The sequence below is a fragment of the Colius striatus genome, chromosome 1 (assembly GCF_028858725.1).
Source record: "Colius striatus isolate bColStr4 chromosome 1, bColStr4.1.hap1, whole genome shotgun sequence".
Lineage (NCBI taxonomy): Eukaryota > Metazoa > Chordata > Aves > Coliiformes > Coliidae > Colius > Colius striatus.
The window spans coordinates 73,980,346-73,998,621 of NC_084759.1; positions in this window are offsets into that span (position 1 = coordinate 73,980,346).

Below are 18,276 nucleotides of genomic sequence, written 5' to 3' on the forward strand. Positions count from 1 at the left end.
AAAATGAGTCGGTTCCTGAAGAGAAAGTAATATTTCTCGTGGAAGGAAAACAGGAAGCAATACTCACTGCACATCTACATTTCTCAGTTAAGAATGTTGAAACTAATTAACAAGGATAATTTTAGATAAAAGGAAAACAAATGTAACAATACAATATTCATATCATGAACAGAGGTTGCTACATACTCTATTATCAGCTAGATATGTCAGCATCCAAACAGGAAAACTTAAGTGCTGTACAAGAACTACTCCAGAAGCATTTTGTTTCTCAAAAGAGATAAGAAAAAAGTACCTTTTCAACAACCACTGCTGAATAAGCAATTAGTTGTAATACTGCTACATTCCAAAAAGTAGCTGACCCATGCAATGAACAGTTTTTAAAAGATGCAGTAATTTGTGATTAGCAACAAGGATCAAAGGTTCAGGAGCATAGCTGAGAGTATTTTTAACTTTCATACTAATAACTAAATGCTTAGGATAAGTGGAAAGTCAGAGAATATGCCAAGTTCAGTCCAGAACGTAAACCGCAGCAGTTTTTAACTGCTGTGCACAAAACACAAGGCGAGAATGCATAATGCAAAGAAGCAGAAAAAAACATTGTAAGGGAAGATGGTGGGATATGGTGGTAAAATCCTGACAAAAGAACAAGGTTACATACAGCCCAGTCAGTGCTCAACCAGTGACAGAAATGTGTCAGTATCTTTCATGTGACTTCTAGCAAATCTAGCCTTGAAATCATGTATCCTGAGTTATTAACCACAACTATGGCAAGAGATTTCTTTATGCCAAGACTTAAAAATAAACCAAAGCAATCATATTGCAACATATCGACGAACTGAGAGAATGAGACTGTGCATGGAGGATACTAATGCAGTGCAAAATGGCAAAAAATTAAAAGATCTGGAAAGCTTAGAGAAGCACCAGATGCAAAGACAAAGTAATATGCAAATAGGCAGTGACATGCCAAATAGACAGTGGGACATCAGTGAATGCCCCAGACTACAGAGACTTCCCCAGGACTGTGGAGAAGAAAAAGACAAAACTGGATCCCAGACAAATTTAAATTATAGAAACAAAACATAGCTGGGAAAATATGAATTATAAGTAGAGTACCACGGAAAACTATCTAGGCTTAAACTTCAGAAGTGTCATAGCCTTCTGCTAAACTAACAGTGAATACACAAACTTAGTGACACTGGGCATGAGACTGGAAAATTTCCATGAATAGGTACAAGAGCTAAATTAAAGTTTTCAAAAAGCCAAATACTGACAGCATGTCTTTGACAGTATGTCTTATGACAGCATTTTGAGTATGTTGAGTGTTGTGGTCCCTGCCTTAGAGAGAGAGGTGTGTTTGGTGGCTTGTAGAGCACAGACCAGCAGCTCAGCCAGCTAATGGCCTGTTTTTAACAGCTGCAGAAACCTCCTCTTGGTGCTTCAGGGTGTTGGTTCTTAACAATGTTTGTACAAGTTCAGAAGGAAAAAGACAGAAAATAATCAAAGAAAACAAAAGACATTGCTGAAGTCAGAGGAATCAGAAGCTGGATAAGTGAAATGGTAATTATTTAGATGCGTAGGTCCATATTGTTTAACTAAAGTAGTGATTAAATCTTACTATGAAGTAATAAAATGGTTGGAAGGATATACTTCAGCACTTCAGTGCAAACAGACTGATTTTGACAAGTTATATTATGTGAGAAATTGCTTTGCCTTGCTCCAAGCTGAACATTACAAAGTAAATACTGATGCTCAGGGGAAAAAAAAAAAAATCAAGTAATGGGAAAAAACTACCAGTAACACTACCAAAATAAACTGATATCTATTATAAGTCAGTGAATGTCGTACTGGCTTTAGGACATACTCCTAAAGAGACATGACAAAACCATTGCAGATGAGAATTACAATGTCCCCAATCTCTTAGAAAGAATCAGAGAAGAAAATCTAAACCAAAATAAAAGTAAGTTGGAAATCTATTTAACTGCATTATCATATTCAGGACACTTGGTAATTGCCTGCTGTAACATGAATTTAAAAAACCTTGTCAATACAGAAGGTACCTGTGCCTAAAAATGTGAAATTAATTCAGCCATAATACTACTACTTAGATCTATGGAAATGATTTGAGGAGTGTAGCAGATAAATAAGCAAGAGCTGTGGTTACTTCAGCCAGGCTCTAAGTCTAGCTGCTGATCACCAACTCCCATATCCCATGACATGATGCAAATAAATAGGTACATTTACAGTATGATGTCAAAGAGTCAATGTCTGGGGCTTTGTTACAATGGAAGGAACAGCTGGCATCTTCTATTTCAAGGTCCCTACAACTATCTGACCAGAAATATGCACAAATTGAAAAAGAACTGTATTTGCATGTATGAAATTCATATGTGTATTCAAGGATAAGAAATTGTTTTGGCAGAAAATAAGAAAAAAAATATTAAAAGACATTTTAAAGGATACTCCTGAACATCTTTAAAAAATGCTAGTGAAAGAAGAATGCTGTGAGTGAGATCAGTGATTTCCTGCATGAAAGAGCCCCATAGTATGAGAACAGAATGATCCCCAAACAGATCAGAATAGAGAAATACATTTCAAAAATACATTATGTACATTAAAAAAAAAAAAAACAAACAACAAAAAAATCAATAATTGCACAGTTATCTAAGTAAGTACATAGGTACCAATTTCAATAAAGTATGTTTAAAACAAAAAAACAAAAAAGCAAATACTAGCTGAAAGTAAAAACTGTCTCAGAAGAAATGGACATCAAGCAAGAAGCTTAATTTCATTTCTGATACCTATATAACTAGCTCATTCATAATATCAGATCACTGAGAACAGAAACTTTGTCAAGAATACTTGTAATCTCCTCTAGAATTAAAAGGTTTTTCTGGAGAACTGGTAGCATCTACAGTGGCTCACTAGTAAAACTAGAGAGGTGTGGAGAACAGATTTAACTGTCACAATGGATTCCCCATTTCATATCTGAGCTCCTTTAGAAACAATAAAAAATTCGAATCCATGAACTTTTGTAGGAAAAATTTCTATTTACAAAAATTTCATTTTTTTTAATGGTACTGTCTATTTAATTTAAATGTCAGGCTTTAATGGGACCATTTAAAAAAAGCGCCTTTATCTGTCTTTATATATATGCATATCCTGCATTCTGACAATACTTATTTTTTTCTCAGTTCCTTTCCACTGGAAAAAATCTGATGAAATCAACACAACTTATATATTTCCATAACTTCAGTGGAACAGGTTGCCCAGATGGGTTGTTGAATCTCCTTTTCTGGGGTATTCAAAACTCACCTGGACCAGTTCCTGTGTGACCTACTCTAGGTGGTCCTGCTCTAGCAGGAGGGTTGGACTAGATGATCTTTCGAGGTCCCTTCCAGCCCTTGAGATTCTGTGAAATTTGCTGTCAAATACATTCCCTATGAAATAACTCTAGCAAACTTAAGCATGTGAATGTAAAAAATCTAACAAATAGTCATTGTATACAGTAGAATTAACCTCTTTAGTAGAGACTGCTGTTTAGATTTCTGGGAACCAGGCAAGCTCCCAGACATAATCAAAGTAACCATCTTAGACCTTGTGATGAAACTTTTAGGTACACAGTGCTAAACTGCATAGTTTTGATCTGCAAGTAAGTCAGTGTAGATTGCTTAAGAGTGCAACTCCAGCAGCATCACAGGGAAAAAAATGCAGTTCAATAGTCATTCAATAGCATCAAACCATGTGGGGAGAGGGAGGCGGCGGGGAACGAGGTATCTTATACTTTAAAAAGTCAAGGAAAATTTGTGGTAAGTTGTTCTGTGATAACATTCTCAGTGACAGTCATACAGCAGCTCTGTACAATGTTAGATGTTAAACTGGGTATCTGAGTGTTTTAGAACTTTAGTAAAGCTGGACATAACAAATAAAGATGCTGAAAAGTCAAAAACTACTGTCAGTGTATGTGAAAGTTGGAAAAATTGCAGGTTTGGGGTTTTTTTGAAGGCAAAAATATATTTGGAATGAAGCAATGAATTAAACAAATAATAGCTAGTCATTCATATATCATGGCACAGGATGGATATACATGTTCTGAAAATGAGGATTTTTTATTCCATCCCTAACAGAAAACAGAATTACAGACAGGGAAGTACACATTTGTCTGTGACTGAGATGCAGATGGGCAGTAACAACTAGTACAGAATCTCCAGCATGACGTCACTCAACCTGTAGAAACCAAGAGGTCTGTATTCCCTTCAGAATCACAGATGAAGAACTATGCCTTTTGCATAGCAGAAGAATCTTGATAAAAAGAAAACTTTATTTACAATCTAGTCATGATTCCATTGTTGTTAAAAAAAAAAAAAAAAGGAGAAAGGGAAGTTTTATGCAGTTTTATTTTTCTACTGATAAAACTGCTGGGCATAATCTAGGTTGTTATCTGTATTAGAAGTTCATGAAAATCATTATTATGTTATTTATATTAAACTTGACTGCTGCAAGCTGAATCTATTTTTCTTCACTTTAAGCAAATCTTTCAAAGTAAACTTTAGGAGATGGTATGACCTTTGTGATACACCATCAGACAAGCTAGTGGTAAAGAACGATTAGTAGAGATTAGGGGAAGAGAAGGGATGGGAATTTCCTCCCATAAACGTCTCACCTTTCACATCAAGCTCAATAGGAGCATTACAGGATTGACAGGTTATGATGAAAGCTCTTCTCCTGACTGTAACTATCAGCAACTCATAATATGGTAAGTTACTGAGATGGGCATAGGTTTTTACAGAGCTCTTTGGTGACCTTGGTCTTACTTACCTGTATTCAGGGTTAGTAAAGGGCACATGTGTAGAGACACAGTGTGCAGACAGGTCCATCGTGCTCTGTGAGACAGAAGTTCTATTCAGTTCTAGTTGATCCAGTCACAGCATCACCTAGACATGACTGTGCCCTTTCCAACCAGGAACTTGAGTATGTCCACACACGTCTGTATGGGCACACTCCAAAGAAAATAAACTAGGGGCTGAGACTATGCATTTTTCACAGAACTGAAACAATTCCCTGTTTACCTCTTATAATACAACAGCATTAGTAATAAAACCAGGGAAACTGTTTCTACACATTAATTTCTTTCTATATGGCCTTACAGACTGAGTGCTTCAGCCTTTTGCTGTCTGTTTTGTATTCCTGAGTAATTCAGAAGACACTAACTAGCCCTGGCGATCTGCCCTAGCTCACGATACTCTGAAAGTCAGCACAGCTCTCCTGCAGAGACTGCTGCAAAATACAGTATTGCATTTGGTTTAAGAGCAAGCACAAAAACCACACAGGCATGAGGAAAAAGGAAGCAATGACAAGGTATTCTACTCGATAGATGCCTCAGGTACATTCCCTGCCTACTTTCTTCTTCTGTAACTGAGAAAGAATTGAGAAAGTCTGAAGAATGGAAGTTGCATATTTATTACTGGCCTTGTGTTCCATGTTATTCTGGTAACTCTGAAAAGTGTATTTCAGCCAAAAGGTAGTGCTACTCATCATTTTATTTCACGTTTATCTGACAAGGAATCAGGACAGATTTTATTTTAATGCGGCAATGAATTGCCAGCACTGATTCAGATCACAGGGATTACTTACTTTAAATCACAGATATAATATCATTTGTTCCTGAGTTCCCATGGACTGAAAACTCATTAATGTGTTAGGTAGCAGTAGCAAAGTGTTCAAAATGTTTTCTCTCTGTGTGTATGTGTTTATAAAAATTCTATAATTACTGTGTTAAGTCCTGTAACTTTTAAAATACACCATTATCATATTTTTCTTCCCAGATCTAGATAAAATTTGCTGCCTCACAGGTAAAGAAAAAAAAAGATATTATAGAAAAAGAGCTTTAATTATACTAAAACACATTTAGTGTGAGGGGTTGGAAGGATACAGTTAAGAGAAGATAGTGAGGTGGTGGGAAATACTTTCTTCCTCTATACTACCACTGCTGCGGTCAGATTATTGAACTAGATATACTAATGATTTTCTCTGTCTCAAAACTTGTTGAAATTCAATGTTCATTTTGTAAAAGTTGTGGGTTTATTTGAAGTGTTAGATTTTCATGTATCTTCTGACAAGGATCAATAGTTACAATCCTTCTTTCCATGTTAGAGATCTAAAGAAAGCAGATTGTTCTTCACATCTCAGGATCCAATGTGGCAGAGCAATAAAACCTGCCATATTGACAGAAGTACAATATAAAACAAAATATTATATAAAACATTATGCTGAAGATTTGGAGTAATTCCCGTGGGTCTCTAAAAGGGTACATGGTACTCCCAGAAAAAGCAAGAAGCAGTGCAAACAAACATGAATAAATGAAAAAGATGTTAAAGCTTGAGTTACAGTGCAAGGTATCTTCTTTGTGGCTTACCTTTTTTTCATAGAAAGAAAAAATACAGATGTCTACGTTATATTCTTCCATATTCTTAAAGAAATAATGAAGTGTTCTTTTTCAAGACATATATGGCTGTCTTTTTCTCTGTTGGATGTCTAAATTTAAAATGAGTATCAGATATGTTTCTCCAACTACTTTTTATTTAGATTTATCATTTTAAAGTGGAGAGTAAGTAAAAAATAACAGTATCAGTTCTGGACCTTAGTGAGAAGTGACATATCAGCTCCAGGAAATCTTTCTGGTTGGTGGTTAGGCTATTCGTCTGAGGGATTAATTAAGTGGGCTCATTTTTTCCAGGCAAATGAGTCTTCCAACTGTCTCTTTGAGAAAGTGTTTAGCTATTAGCCTGTGGGGTGCATGAAGCAGCATTACATCCTGCACTCTGTCCAAAGCCATTGTCAGTGTGTTGACCAGGGACCTTGCACCCTGGGATGTGTTTAGGACCTTGGAATTTGATCCCTAAGCCTCAGCTTTCTTAGTCACATTTCCTTTTTGTTTCTGGCCGCATTTAATGCTTTGGTTTTGGCCTTTATACAGTTTAGATAAAACTGTATAGATATGTCTTTCGCACCACTGGTGATCATAATTAAAATATAAAGTTGCAGGTGTGAGTGCAGGGGCAGGGCAGACAATCTCCTGATTGTAGAAAGAGATGCCCTTTACGCACTTCCTCACTTTCAGTACTCCTGATTGTGGGGATGTGGTATGTCTGTCAGGTACATCAGAGCACATCAAGTAGTGTTACTTATCAGCCATAGCTAATTACCCAGCTGGATCTGAACTAATTTTGAATGTAGCTTGTGTATGCTCTTTGCTTACGTGGCATGACTGACCTCCAGCCAGGATACATCAAAAGTGAGTTGACTGCAGTTAGCCTAAGTGCTTCCTTGCTTCACCTCTGGCTTTCTGTAGATTCCATTACCAAGGGTGTGTAAATTGCTTGGTCAGCTGGATCAGATTCAGCTGAGTTGAAAAGAGCCAAGGACCTCTGAGAAGAATAAGGAGACAATACTGTAGATTTTGCCAATGAACTGAACAAGATTTCTATGACCTAAGCTTGCATCACATAGATTCACTGGATTCTCACCCATTCAGTCAATCACTTCTTTGTGGAGATTTCAGCTTTGTGTGATATTTGATAGGAACAACTTTTTACACTTGTGGACAATGGCCCATTGATTTCTGGGCTGAGAGAACTACCTTCATGACTACAGCCATCAAACTGGGATGACTTCTTTTTCCTAGTCTGAACCACAATTAAGACTAGTGACCAAGAAGCAACCAAGTCAGTTTCCTATTTAAAATAGTCAGAGATTAGGTTTTTTTTCTAGGGTTTAATAAGCAAAATGTTTTTCAAGTTTGGCATTGGAAAGGGTGCTCACATCAGAAATCCACTTTGTAGTCAGTAAGTTTATTAGCATCACTGATAATAGAAGAATGCTCTTCTTAAATTCACTGTGAACCTAATTAGGGTTTTTTGTCTTGAAAGCATAGCATATCTGAAGCAAAATCAGCAACAATCCACGTCTGATTTTGGATCATGTAGTCCTATAGTAAGGAAATATGTCCTATTAGCAGTGTTTCTCTTTCAAAATGATAAATAAATAGCTTTAACAGATTTAATACAAGGAAGACTTTTGCATCTTCCTATAGATCAGACACACTTCCAGAAATGTTTTAATTTAAGTTGTACACTAAATCAGAGTTATTAGTGCTGTGTTACCTTCCCAGAAATGTCATCACTTCCAAGAATAATATTGCGAAAGTATGGCTACAACCCAGCTGTTCAGTAAACAAAAACATCTAGATTCTATATCTTCTCTAATCACGAGAAAACTCTCGGCACAATGAAGCTTTACTGAGCCTCTAACACTCAGGACACACACATCTGCCAGCTTCCAGTGCTCTCACAGGTCTTGCTCCATTCTCTAGCCCTGCCTACACTGAGTGAGAAATCCCTATGCTCTCTCTCCAAAAAAACAAACCTCTTCTTCCCCTAGGACTTGGAAATGCTGCCTAGGACAAAAGGGGAAATCTTTTTAGCTAGTCCTTGCTGCACCTGCAGCAAAGCCAGGGATGTTCTCCATGGTATAACACAACAAATCCAGGAACTGGGAGACAGCTGTGTGTCTCTGGGGCTGAGCTGCCTTATGTGAAAGCCAGTGCTAGTGGAGGACATGGGAATCTAATTTACTCATGGTACAGCTGATCTGATTTGATACAAACTTCAGACATTTTTGCACCTCAAGATGAAAAAAGGCCATTCCATGGAAGAACCTACCGTACCTACACAGCAATTGGTGTCTAAGGGTGATTTTGTTGTGAAGTTTTCTTTAATGGAAACAGTGTATTGTTTATTATTGTTTGTCAATAACTTGCCTATACTGCTTTAAAATATGCAGTAGTGTATTTTATCAAGTTATCAGACATCCAGTTATTTGATTAGATGACCTAATAACAGATTTTGGCAGCCTCCTGTACACAATTGCTTGGTCTGCAGAAGGTGCTGTAACAAGTCTTATAGCAACTTCTTTCGATTTTTCCTAAAAATGTATCCTTTGAACATCACCATAGATGGAAAGTAAACATCTGGGGACATGCCATATGAATGTTGTGTACATTACATCAAAATTCACTTATAGATGCATGATCATATCTTATCAATTTGCAAGCTTGTATAAAGGAGTGAAAATAAGTTTATTTAAATGGCAGATGAAGTATTCTTCAGAATAGCACAAATAATTTTTACACTTCAGTGATTAATACTAATGGAGAAAGTCACTGGAGTGACTCCCCTGAGAGATAGTTGGCTTTGCTGAACCAATTTGGAACAAACAAGATATTCCCCCACTCTTCAGATCATGAATTTATCTGCTCTTTCCCCAGCTGAAATAAATTAACAACTAAACTGTGCATAGTCTATGTAGGTCACACATTTGATGTACTACCTACTGCAGTCTCCTGTAAGAATTCATTTGTTAATACTGAGCAGCTGTGACAGTCCCACTGCACTGGAGCCATCCGTCCAGAATGTAATGCTAAAAACACTGTCAGCTTCTTTCTGCAAAGTGCCCTTTCCAAAAATCAGGTGTCTCTCACATCCCTGAGAACCGGCTTTGTGCTCCAAGATGCCATTTCAGGGTCCAGCTGAACCACTTGCTGGGCCACCACAGAACACATTGTCATTACCATTTCTCTGACAGAGTGTGGGTATAAATAATGTGCCCACATTAGAGTGTGGGTGTAAATAATGTGCCCACATTAGTGTAGCTCATAGGATCTCCATGGAAACATTTAATCATTGACATTTAAGCTCCTGGTGCTGATAAGAGAAGCAGATGACTCCTGACCTATTACTAATGGTTTATCAAGGTAGGAAGCAAGATTTTTTGCCTTGACCGAGCTAGAAATAATACAGTGACAGCAAATGCCATTGTTATCTTTCCTATTTTCCCTCTTTCCCCTCCTGAGCGTAGCTTGCAGTTTTATAATCGGATTTTTCCTTGACCTTTTCTCATTTATGTCACACTGGGACAATGTGAGATAGGACTGACTGAGGAAATGCCAGCCATCTAAAGTAGCATAACTAACTTTTTAGGTTGTAAAAAATCAAATCTACAAAGGCTGTAGATCATGCAAGGGAAAACGGTAGGCCTTTATAGCAAGTTGCTATAAAGTGACATTGCAATTCTCATAGTATACAGAGCATCCACATGCACATCCTCTGATCCATTCAGTTTCATTAGAGCCTTTAATGAATGCAACCTCCAAGTGTCCTGTGAGAGATGGGAACTAACTTTCTGTAGGCACTGCTGTGCTTACTGTTTGCTGGGTTTAAAGTATTGTTGCCTCATCTCCAGCACACCCCATTCCTGTCAGAAACTGTGCTGTGATAGAAATTGCGACCGGTCTAAACTTTTCACCTGTCAGCAGCTATTTCAGAGTCCTCCTTCCTAGCCTCCAGAGCATTTTTTCTGCACAAACCACATTCCCTGGTTTGCAGCAACTCCTCATTGAGCCTTGCCACTCAAGTCCACAATCAACCAGAGATCCCTTCTCTGGTTCTGAAGTGACAGCCAGCCCTTAAAACAAATATTACTGAGTGCCGGCTTCATTCTGAACTGAGAAGCATCTCCAATAGCATCCTGTAAGTCTGAGATCCAGTCTCTCCTGGCCACCTAGTTTCCACTGAAACAGTGGCATCGTGATGAAAAAACACATGATCAGCTGTCCTCCGTCCAGCTGTTAATTAGTCACAGTTTCGGTCCTAGTTTTGTGACTGACTTTGTACTGCCACATGATTCTATGATTCAAACATTTATTACAAAAATATACTCATTAACAAAACACTAGGGGCTTTAAAATGCTTAGAATAGGCTGCCTTAACCATATGAGAGGTGTATAAACACCATCAAAGAAGTGACCCCTTTGGCCATTGAAAGATTAAAACATACCGTCATGTTGATTAGCAGAATTTTATTATTTGGAGTAGGATACACAGACATTTTAGGGTTGAGGGTCTTGACTTCAAATGAAGCTTGAAATGCAATCAGTCAGTGTCTCTTACATACCTCTTCCTTCAAATTTTACACCTCATGGATCTAAAAGACTTGCTTTCTGATCTTATTGCAGGAGGCTTTGTTCAAAAGCACTATGTTTTTATTTGAAAACCGCATACTTTTTCCAAGTTTCTAATTTTCTCATGTTTTTTCATTAAGAGTGTGCCCCTGGATTGGGATTTTTTTTAGTTGATTTCTTAGTTGTTCCTCAAGAGTTGTGAAGACATAATCAAGTGTATTAAAACATTGTTCTTTGACTGCACCAGAGGTAAGAAATTAATTTATTGTTTAGCATTTGTGTACCCTCTTTATCATCAGTGATACCCATTACATGGGAGAAGTGTTAGAATCAAAAGAAAAAGGTTGATAAATCAGAGACAAGCTCAGCATCCTGGCACCTTAAATGCTGAACTGTGCATTAGGAACGGAGAGTCAGCTCTGCTTATGCTTCCAGCTGTTATTAATCCTGACATGTTCTGAGATTTTTGGCACACACTGTTTTAACCTCCTGCAGTTTAAATACATTTAACATTCCCCCTCCCTCTTCCCCATAATGACTGTAATGTGTGATTTTGTTTTATCTCAGTAATCGTATCCTTCTCCCTCTGAGAACAAACTCAGCACAGCACCCCAGATACAGGCGTAGGAAGAGGAGCCTTATCTCATTGTACAGAATGTGCCATTGCTTGTTACCATAGAGCTAATGCTACTTAATGACATTTAAATAATAATTTATATTGCATAATATAAACTTATTCTGCTGTGATCTGATAAGACTAACTACCATTGATTATTTGCAATATTACCAATGGATGCTTAAAAACAAGTACTGGATGGAAAAAAGAAAACATTTCCATAATAAGATACATTGGTTGCTGGGCTTAACAGTTAGTACCTAGGCTCGTGAGGATTTCAAAAACATTCATTATGAACCAGACAGTGTTTTTTCCTGCCTACATCCTTCCCCATGGAGCCCCCCGCTGCCAAATTACTTTTGTGTGTTAGCTAGGCAAACTCAATCTTAAATCCCTTTCCATGTTCACTTTCATTATGAGTCTATACAAAATCTGAGGTAAGAGTACATGTCAGGTAAATGTTTCCTAAAGGGGCATACACACTTCAGAGTAATATACTTGAGGATAGCCTGAAAATGCAACTCACAGGGCTATAAAACATAAAATTGTGAGTTCAGACTAGCAAACGTTACCTCTGTTAATTGCAATGGGGCAATGACTGTGAATAAGATTTACATTAATTAGGCTTGCCAGATCTGCAGCCTTGGGAAAAGTTCCATGTAAAAGCAACTGCAGTTAGCGACATTTTGCTATACACTGGCAGATTGTGGCTGTATCACTGTAGAACAGTAGTCTTGTTTGTGACAGGAATTGCCCAAAGGGAGAATGAAGAATATCTGGATATCAAAATGAAGAACAAAGGAGGAAAAAAGCTACAAGTTACTGTGTATTTGATGCATTTATTGCCACAAAATGAGGTGACTTCCTTCCTTTCCTAGAAAACATAAAAGTTTCACCTGTTCTAGGAAATCATTATGGATGAAGGAGAGTAACAGTGACAGGGAACAATCCCAATTTCTAAAAATAAAAATATCTGTATAGAATCTAAGAATTTATCAATATCAGACCATTTCAAATGTATTTAATTAATTCAATGCCTCAGCATAGCAATAGCTAGGTAATGTTTACACACTACCAGTGAAGTCTGAAGTGACAGTCGCTGCAGGAACAGGGCACATGGCAACTGGTAGGCTGAAAAAATAGCAGCGTTAGGACAGCACAGAGACATCAACAGGAAACTGAAATAAAGGCTATCTTTTGAATCTCACATTTTCTGATGTATGGATATGGCAATCACAAGGCATTTCTGTTCACAAAGGACTCACAAGCCAAAACAAATCTTCACGAGACAGCTGTCCAAAGCCTTGCTTTTAGAAGTGGGGCTCTACTCTTAAGGCAGGAGGAACTGGTCTCTCTCCTACTTTCCCAGTACCTACTAAAGATCATCTAAGCACTAGAAATTGGAAAATTAGGACTGAGTAAATGACATTTTAATTCCTTTTAGGTGTTTGGGATGACTTTAAAGGTGATTGGTATCATGTGAATGGTGAGAATTTGACGTTTGCCTGTCAGAGTCCCTCCCAGGAACTTTAACCAAAAGCAGTTTTGCAGAGTCAAGGGTATTAACTTTGCCTGTCAGAGTCCCTCCAGGGGACTTCCACTGAAAACAGTTTCACAAAGTCAAGGATTAGAATTTGATTTATGAGAATTTATTAAGGTGACAGATATTATAGATTTGAGATTGCCATTGATAAATGCACTTACTGCAATAGAGCTAATATTTGATAAAATGCCAGAAATACTTATCGCAGGGATTCTTTGCCACAGAGTGAAAAAGAAACACAATCCTTACCAAAAAGGCCTTCTTGTCTTGATGGAGGTAGAGGAGTACAGCCTGTCAGCTGTCTTGTCTGGGTCTTCAATCTTTTTCTCCCTACTGTGTCTTTATCTCTAAGTTGACTTGAGAAGAAGCAGAGTAAAAATTCTCAAAAGGCTAAAAAGGCTAAAAGATAAAAAGCTCTATTTCCTTCTCTCTGGGGACTTTTATACCCTAAACTTCTCAGTCCCCTACCTGAGGTGACATTTAAGACCATATGGGTAGAGAATTGAGGAACATAGTTGTATATGTTTGGTGTATACCTCTTTTTGCTCATCACCTTTCCTAGGGGTGTCAAAGGAGTATTACCTTTAATATTAATTTCATGGTTAATGAAGCAACTATCTCACTCTGGGGACTGTGACCTTACTGAAACTGTTTTGAAGTTATTTTTCTGGTCAGTTCCATGATTTATGCCCTAAAAAGGACCATCTTGCCTCTTCAAGGCTTTGTCCCTCAGCTGCAGCTCATGCTGATCTCTTAGGCCTCCACCTCCCAGATCTGCACCAGAGATAAGTGAGTACTGGCATTTTTATGCAATTTCCAAGCTAAAATATTAAATAAAACACTAAATATGCTTAATAAGTTGGGTTTAAGAGGGGAGGGACTACAGAGGGTTGGAATTTGACCCTTGGCCCATTGGGTCTATAAAGTCCCGTACTTAGGCATATAAGGTTTCCCTGATATAAACCTGGTGTAACACAGTACTGCATTAGGCATTTGGTATTTTGATATTTACCAGGTGTGCCTGGATAATGGGCAATTTAACTTTTCCAGCAAACCAGGTCTACTGACCCAGTTTCACTTTTCTGAACATCACTTACTGATCATTCTATTCTGCTAGGATTACATTTGACCCTCCAAAGATGTATGTGTATTTACATTCCATTGACATCAATGTCATTAGCTAGAGTGAAGAAAAAGGAGTGGGCAGGTCTTTGGAGGATCAGGCTTACTGTACCTTAAACTGTAAAATTTGCATCTAAAAAGCATCACATCAAACTCACATCTGGCACAATACTGGTGGCATTCTACAGGAAAGAATGTGGATATTTACACAAGTAAAGTAAGGGCACACTTGATTATGCTATTAACAGATAGCATTTAACAAAAGAATTAGAGGAAGAAAAACATCATTAACCAAAGGTGCACCTCTTTAAGTTTTTTATTACTTAAGATGGAGCTTTAGCAATTGTTACTTGAAGAACATTTCTCTATCCAATATTTATGACAAGATCTTTTTTCAGATATCTACTTGAGGCAGAAACATTCATTTTTATTAAATAACTTCCTGGAAATTAAAGAAAACCATGTGTCCTCAAATGCATCAGTAATATTTTCCCATGAATCTTTTATAAATTATATAATTATGTGGGTTTTGTCAAAAAATGAGAAACAAATGGCATCAATAACTTAAATATCTTAATTATACTGGTGCTATGAGAACTACATTAAACATTTCAATATAGTACTACAGAACACATCTAAAAGACAATGCTCATTCTATATGGTTATTGACACAATGTGTTTGGTGTAATACAATACATTTCTTAATACAATCTATTCTACACAGCAGCTAGCCAGAAATTTTATCTGTTATCTATCTATTTTTTCTATTATTAAACTCAAGAAGAAACTGGAGTAAATTTCTGGGTTGTGTTTAATAGTGGTAAGAGTTATCTTAATTGACAGAATGTCCAGAATCTGGTATTAAAATCAAGTAACCATTTTTACAGGTGCTGTAAAAAGTTCATTTGAAGTAATTTCTGTTCAGAATATCTTATCAACTGAGTTGACCTGACATGCTAAGGAGAAGGCTCAGATGACATAAATAAAGTGACAAAATCATGACTGAATAAAGAGGAATAAATTCATGAGTCTGATGAAGAGTATTTGTGTACTCTCTAGTTCATACACACATCTTAAAATAATTCTGTTCATTTTCCTAAATAAAAGACCTGTTTTTTCACACTTCTATGAAGTCATTTCAATCCATGGTAATATCAGATATTGATGTTGTTTTCAGACAGCACAAGTGTGAATAAGGACTGTAAATGCAGGTTATCTACAACTATAAGCAGGAGTGTTCTGTGAGAATAATATCCTTTATGTTGTAGACAGGTAAGCTAAAGTTAGCCTATGAGTCATTTCACCTTTACTTTCTTAGATTCTTTGACCTGTCAAGTAATTTATCGTGTTCCCGAAGAAATGCTAGCTATACTATAAAAGTCATCTCTTCACAAATTTTGGAAACAGAGCCTCAAAGGAACTTTGAATGAAGTTTACTATCAAACTCTGAAGGCATTTTTATTTGTTCAAGTTTTCTCCTTTTTCTTTCTGGGATAGAAATTCGTTCATTCTACCTTGCAGTTGTGACTTAAGTTATACTCTGTTTATTTGTGTCCACTAAAATTTGAATGAATTCAGAAGTTAGATAATTAATTAGTAGCTTTTTTTCACATCTTTCCAGTTTGGACAAGGTGTGTTATGATCACCTGTATATCTGTGCTATGATTTCCCTTGTTGATTCTATCGTACTCTTTTTATGCATTTCAAGTTCCCAATGCAAGTTTTTTCCTTTTGCATGGCATCTGTTATGTATAAAAGTTGATTACTGTATGTCTTGAATCTTTGCATCTGGTCCTCCTGACTGTGCTTCTTTTGAATTACCAGAAAAAGAAAAGAATACAGTTAAAAAAAATTACATGGCAATTTTTCTTTTTAATGATTTGAAAGCTCTTAATCCATTTATAGGTGTTATCTCATGTTTTTCTTAGGCATCAAGATTAAGTTTAATGATCATGTGCTAACCTGTTTTAAGTAAGTCTATTTGAATGAAAATTGTCTTCGAGGTGAGAGTTTGAAAAGGGAGAAGCACTTGGAGCTGTTCAAGAGCATGGGTTTAAATTGCAGGACAGATCAGTGGACCCCTACTAGGCTGAGAATGGACAGTCCAAGAGTATGCCTATTAATCCCATATCAGTGATCATGCCAGGAAAAATGAAAAAACTTTTGTAGTACCCATTCAAAGATGTTCCTGCCTAGCATGGTGGCCAAAGCAGGAGCTCCACCAGCATCCAGTATGTGGCAGATGAACAGTGCTGTTGCAATTATTAGATCAATCCTTTTATTTAAAGCTATAATGTTAACAAGCAAGCCAACAGAGATTTATTTTTTTTATTTTTTGCTAAATAATAAGAGATCGATTTTGCTAAATATTTTTAACATACTGATTTATAGTCTCCTCTCTAGGTTGCATGAGAAGGCAGTATATATGCAGTAGAACTGAGACATAAATTCTTACTGCAAATATACTTATCAAACTCTTAATCCCAAGAGCAATTGAAAATTTTGTCTGGTACAACCTCCAGCCTCTGAAGAAGAGATAACATAAGAAAAAAGAATTATTATTGTGATCATGCTTTGTTAGTTTTGAATCAGATTAGCATTTGAATCAAAGCACTTTTTTGGATGTTAGAGTAGTATCAATGTTAAAAGTATATTCTGTTTTGTTATAACATCAAAAGAAATAACTTGTCTAAAAAAATCTAAAAAATCTTTATTTGTAAGTAGAATAAGATAAAATGCACACATAGCTCCAGCTGGACATGCATTTGTAGTCACTTTCTGCTTTCACATCTTTCAATTTCTTGTACATTTAAATAGCTTCTGGTCTTCATGTTGGAGACCTTATCTAAGGCATTTTTTACCTTCATTACACCAGCCCTAATATTTCAAATCAAGCAACTTTCCCGAGGATCGGCAGACAAGGGTGAGAGATACAAAGCAAGCCAGTAGGAGGCATTACAGCTCCATTTATCATTGGGTCCAAAATAAGCCCTGAAAGGGGAAAATCTTTATCTAGAACAAGGATTATTAACCAACTGTATTACCAGTGTGAGTTATACTGATGTAACTATATTTAGGACTTGTGGTCTTGAAATAATTTGAAATCCACATATCTTGAGTATCCTTCTGGGTTAGGTAACTGCTTTGGAAGTCATTCTGGGGAATGACAGTGGAGGCAAACCATAAGACTGAAGTGTGAATTCTGATTTTCTACTGTTCTCCTTCCTCACAGTCCTACAAAACAAGCAAATGTGTTTGCCAAGGCTACGACAGTCAGACTCCCAACAAATTATACCATTTTGAAGACAGTTCTTTTCTGCATCAGAATTTGAGACTTAGATTAATATTACTTATCAAATACCAGTTATGCCATAGCCAGAAACATCTACATATTTCTGTATTTCATATATTTCTTTTTACATATAAGCAGCATGATTGAGATATGTTTACACTTTTTTTCTGCAGCAGTGATGTTACAACAATAGTTATCACACTGTCATTGATGGCAATGTTATAAATTTCAGATTATAGCAACCCATCCTTCCCAGGAGAATCTTTGAATCCAGTTGAAGCCTGAAAAGCTCCCAGTGATTTCATCCTCACAACAGTACACCTTATGATGAGTCATGCAATTTGAGTGCAGCTGCAGTGAGATTTAATCGCTGGCAAATGGTATTTTTTTATCTGATGGGGTCTTCGTCTTGCATTTGCTATTGATTATTTTATTCATAGTCATTTTCAGAATAACTCAGCATTAAATTCATTGATCAGCCTCAAAATATGTGGTAGTTTTCTTTCTGGAAAATTTGGCCTCAGGCTGAAATCTTATCACAAGTCTATCCTTGGTTACCCAAACTCAGAGCTCTCCATGGGAATTTTAGATACCCAGAGGCTATGTTGCAGATCTAAACTGCAGTATAATGTAACAGTTCTTGAGATAGTTTAGGAAGTTGAGTTAATCCAACTGCCATATCATAAAAT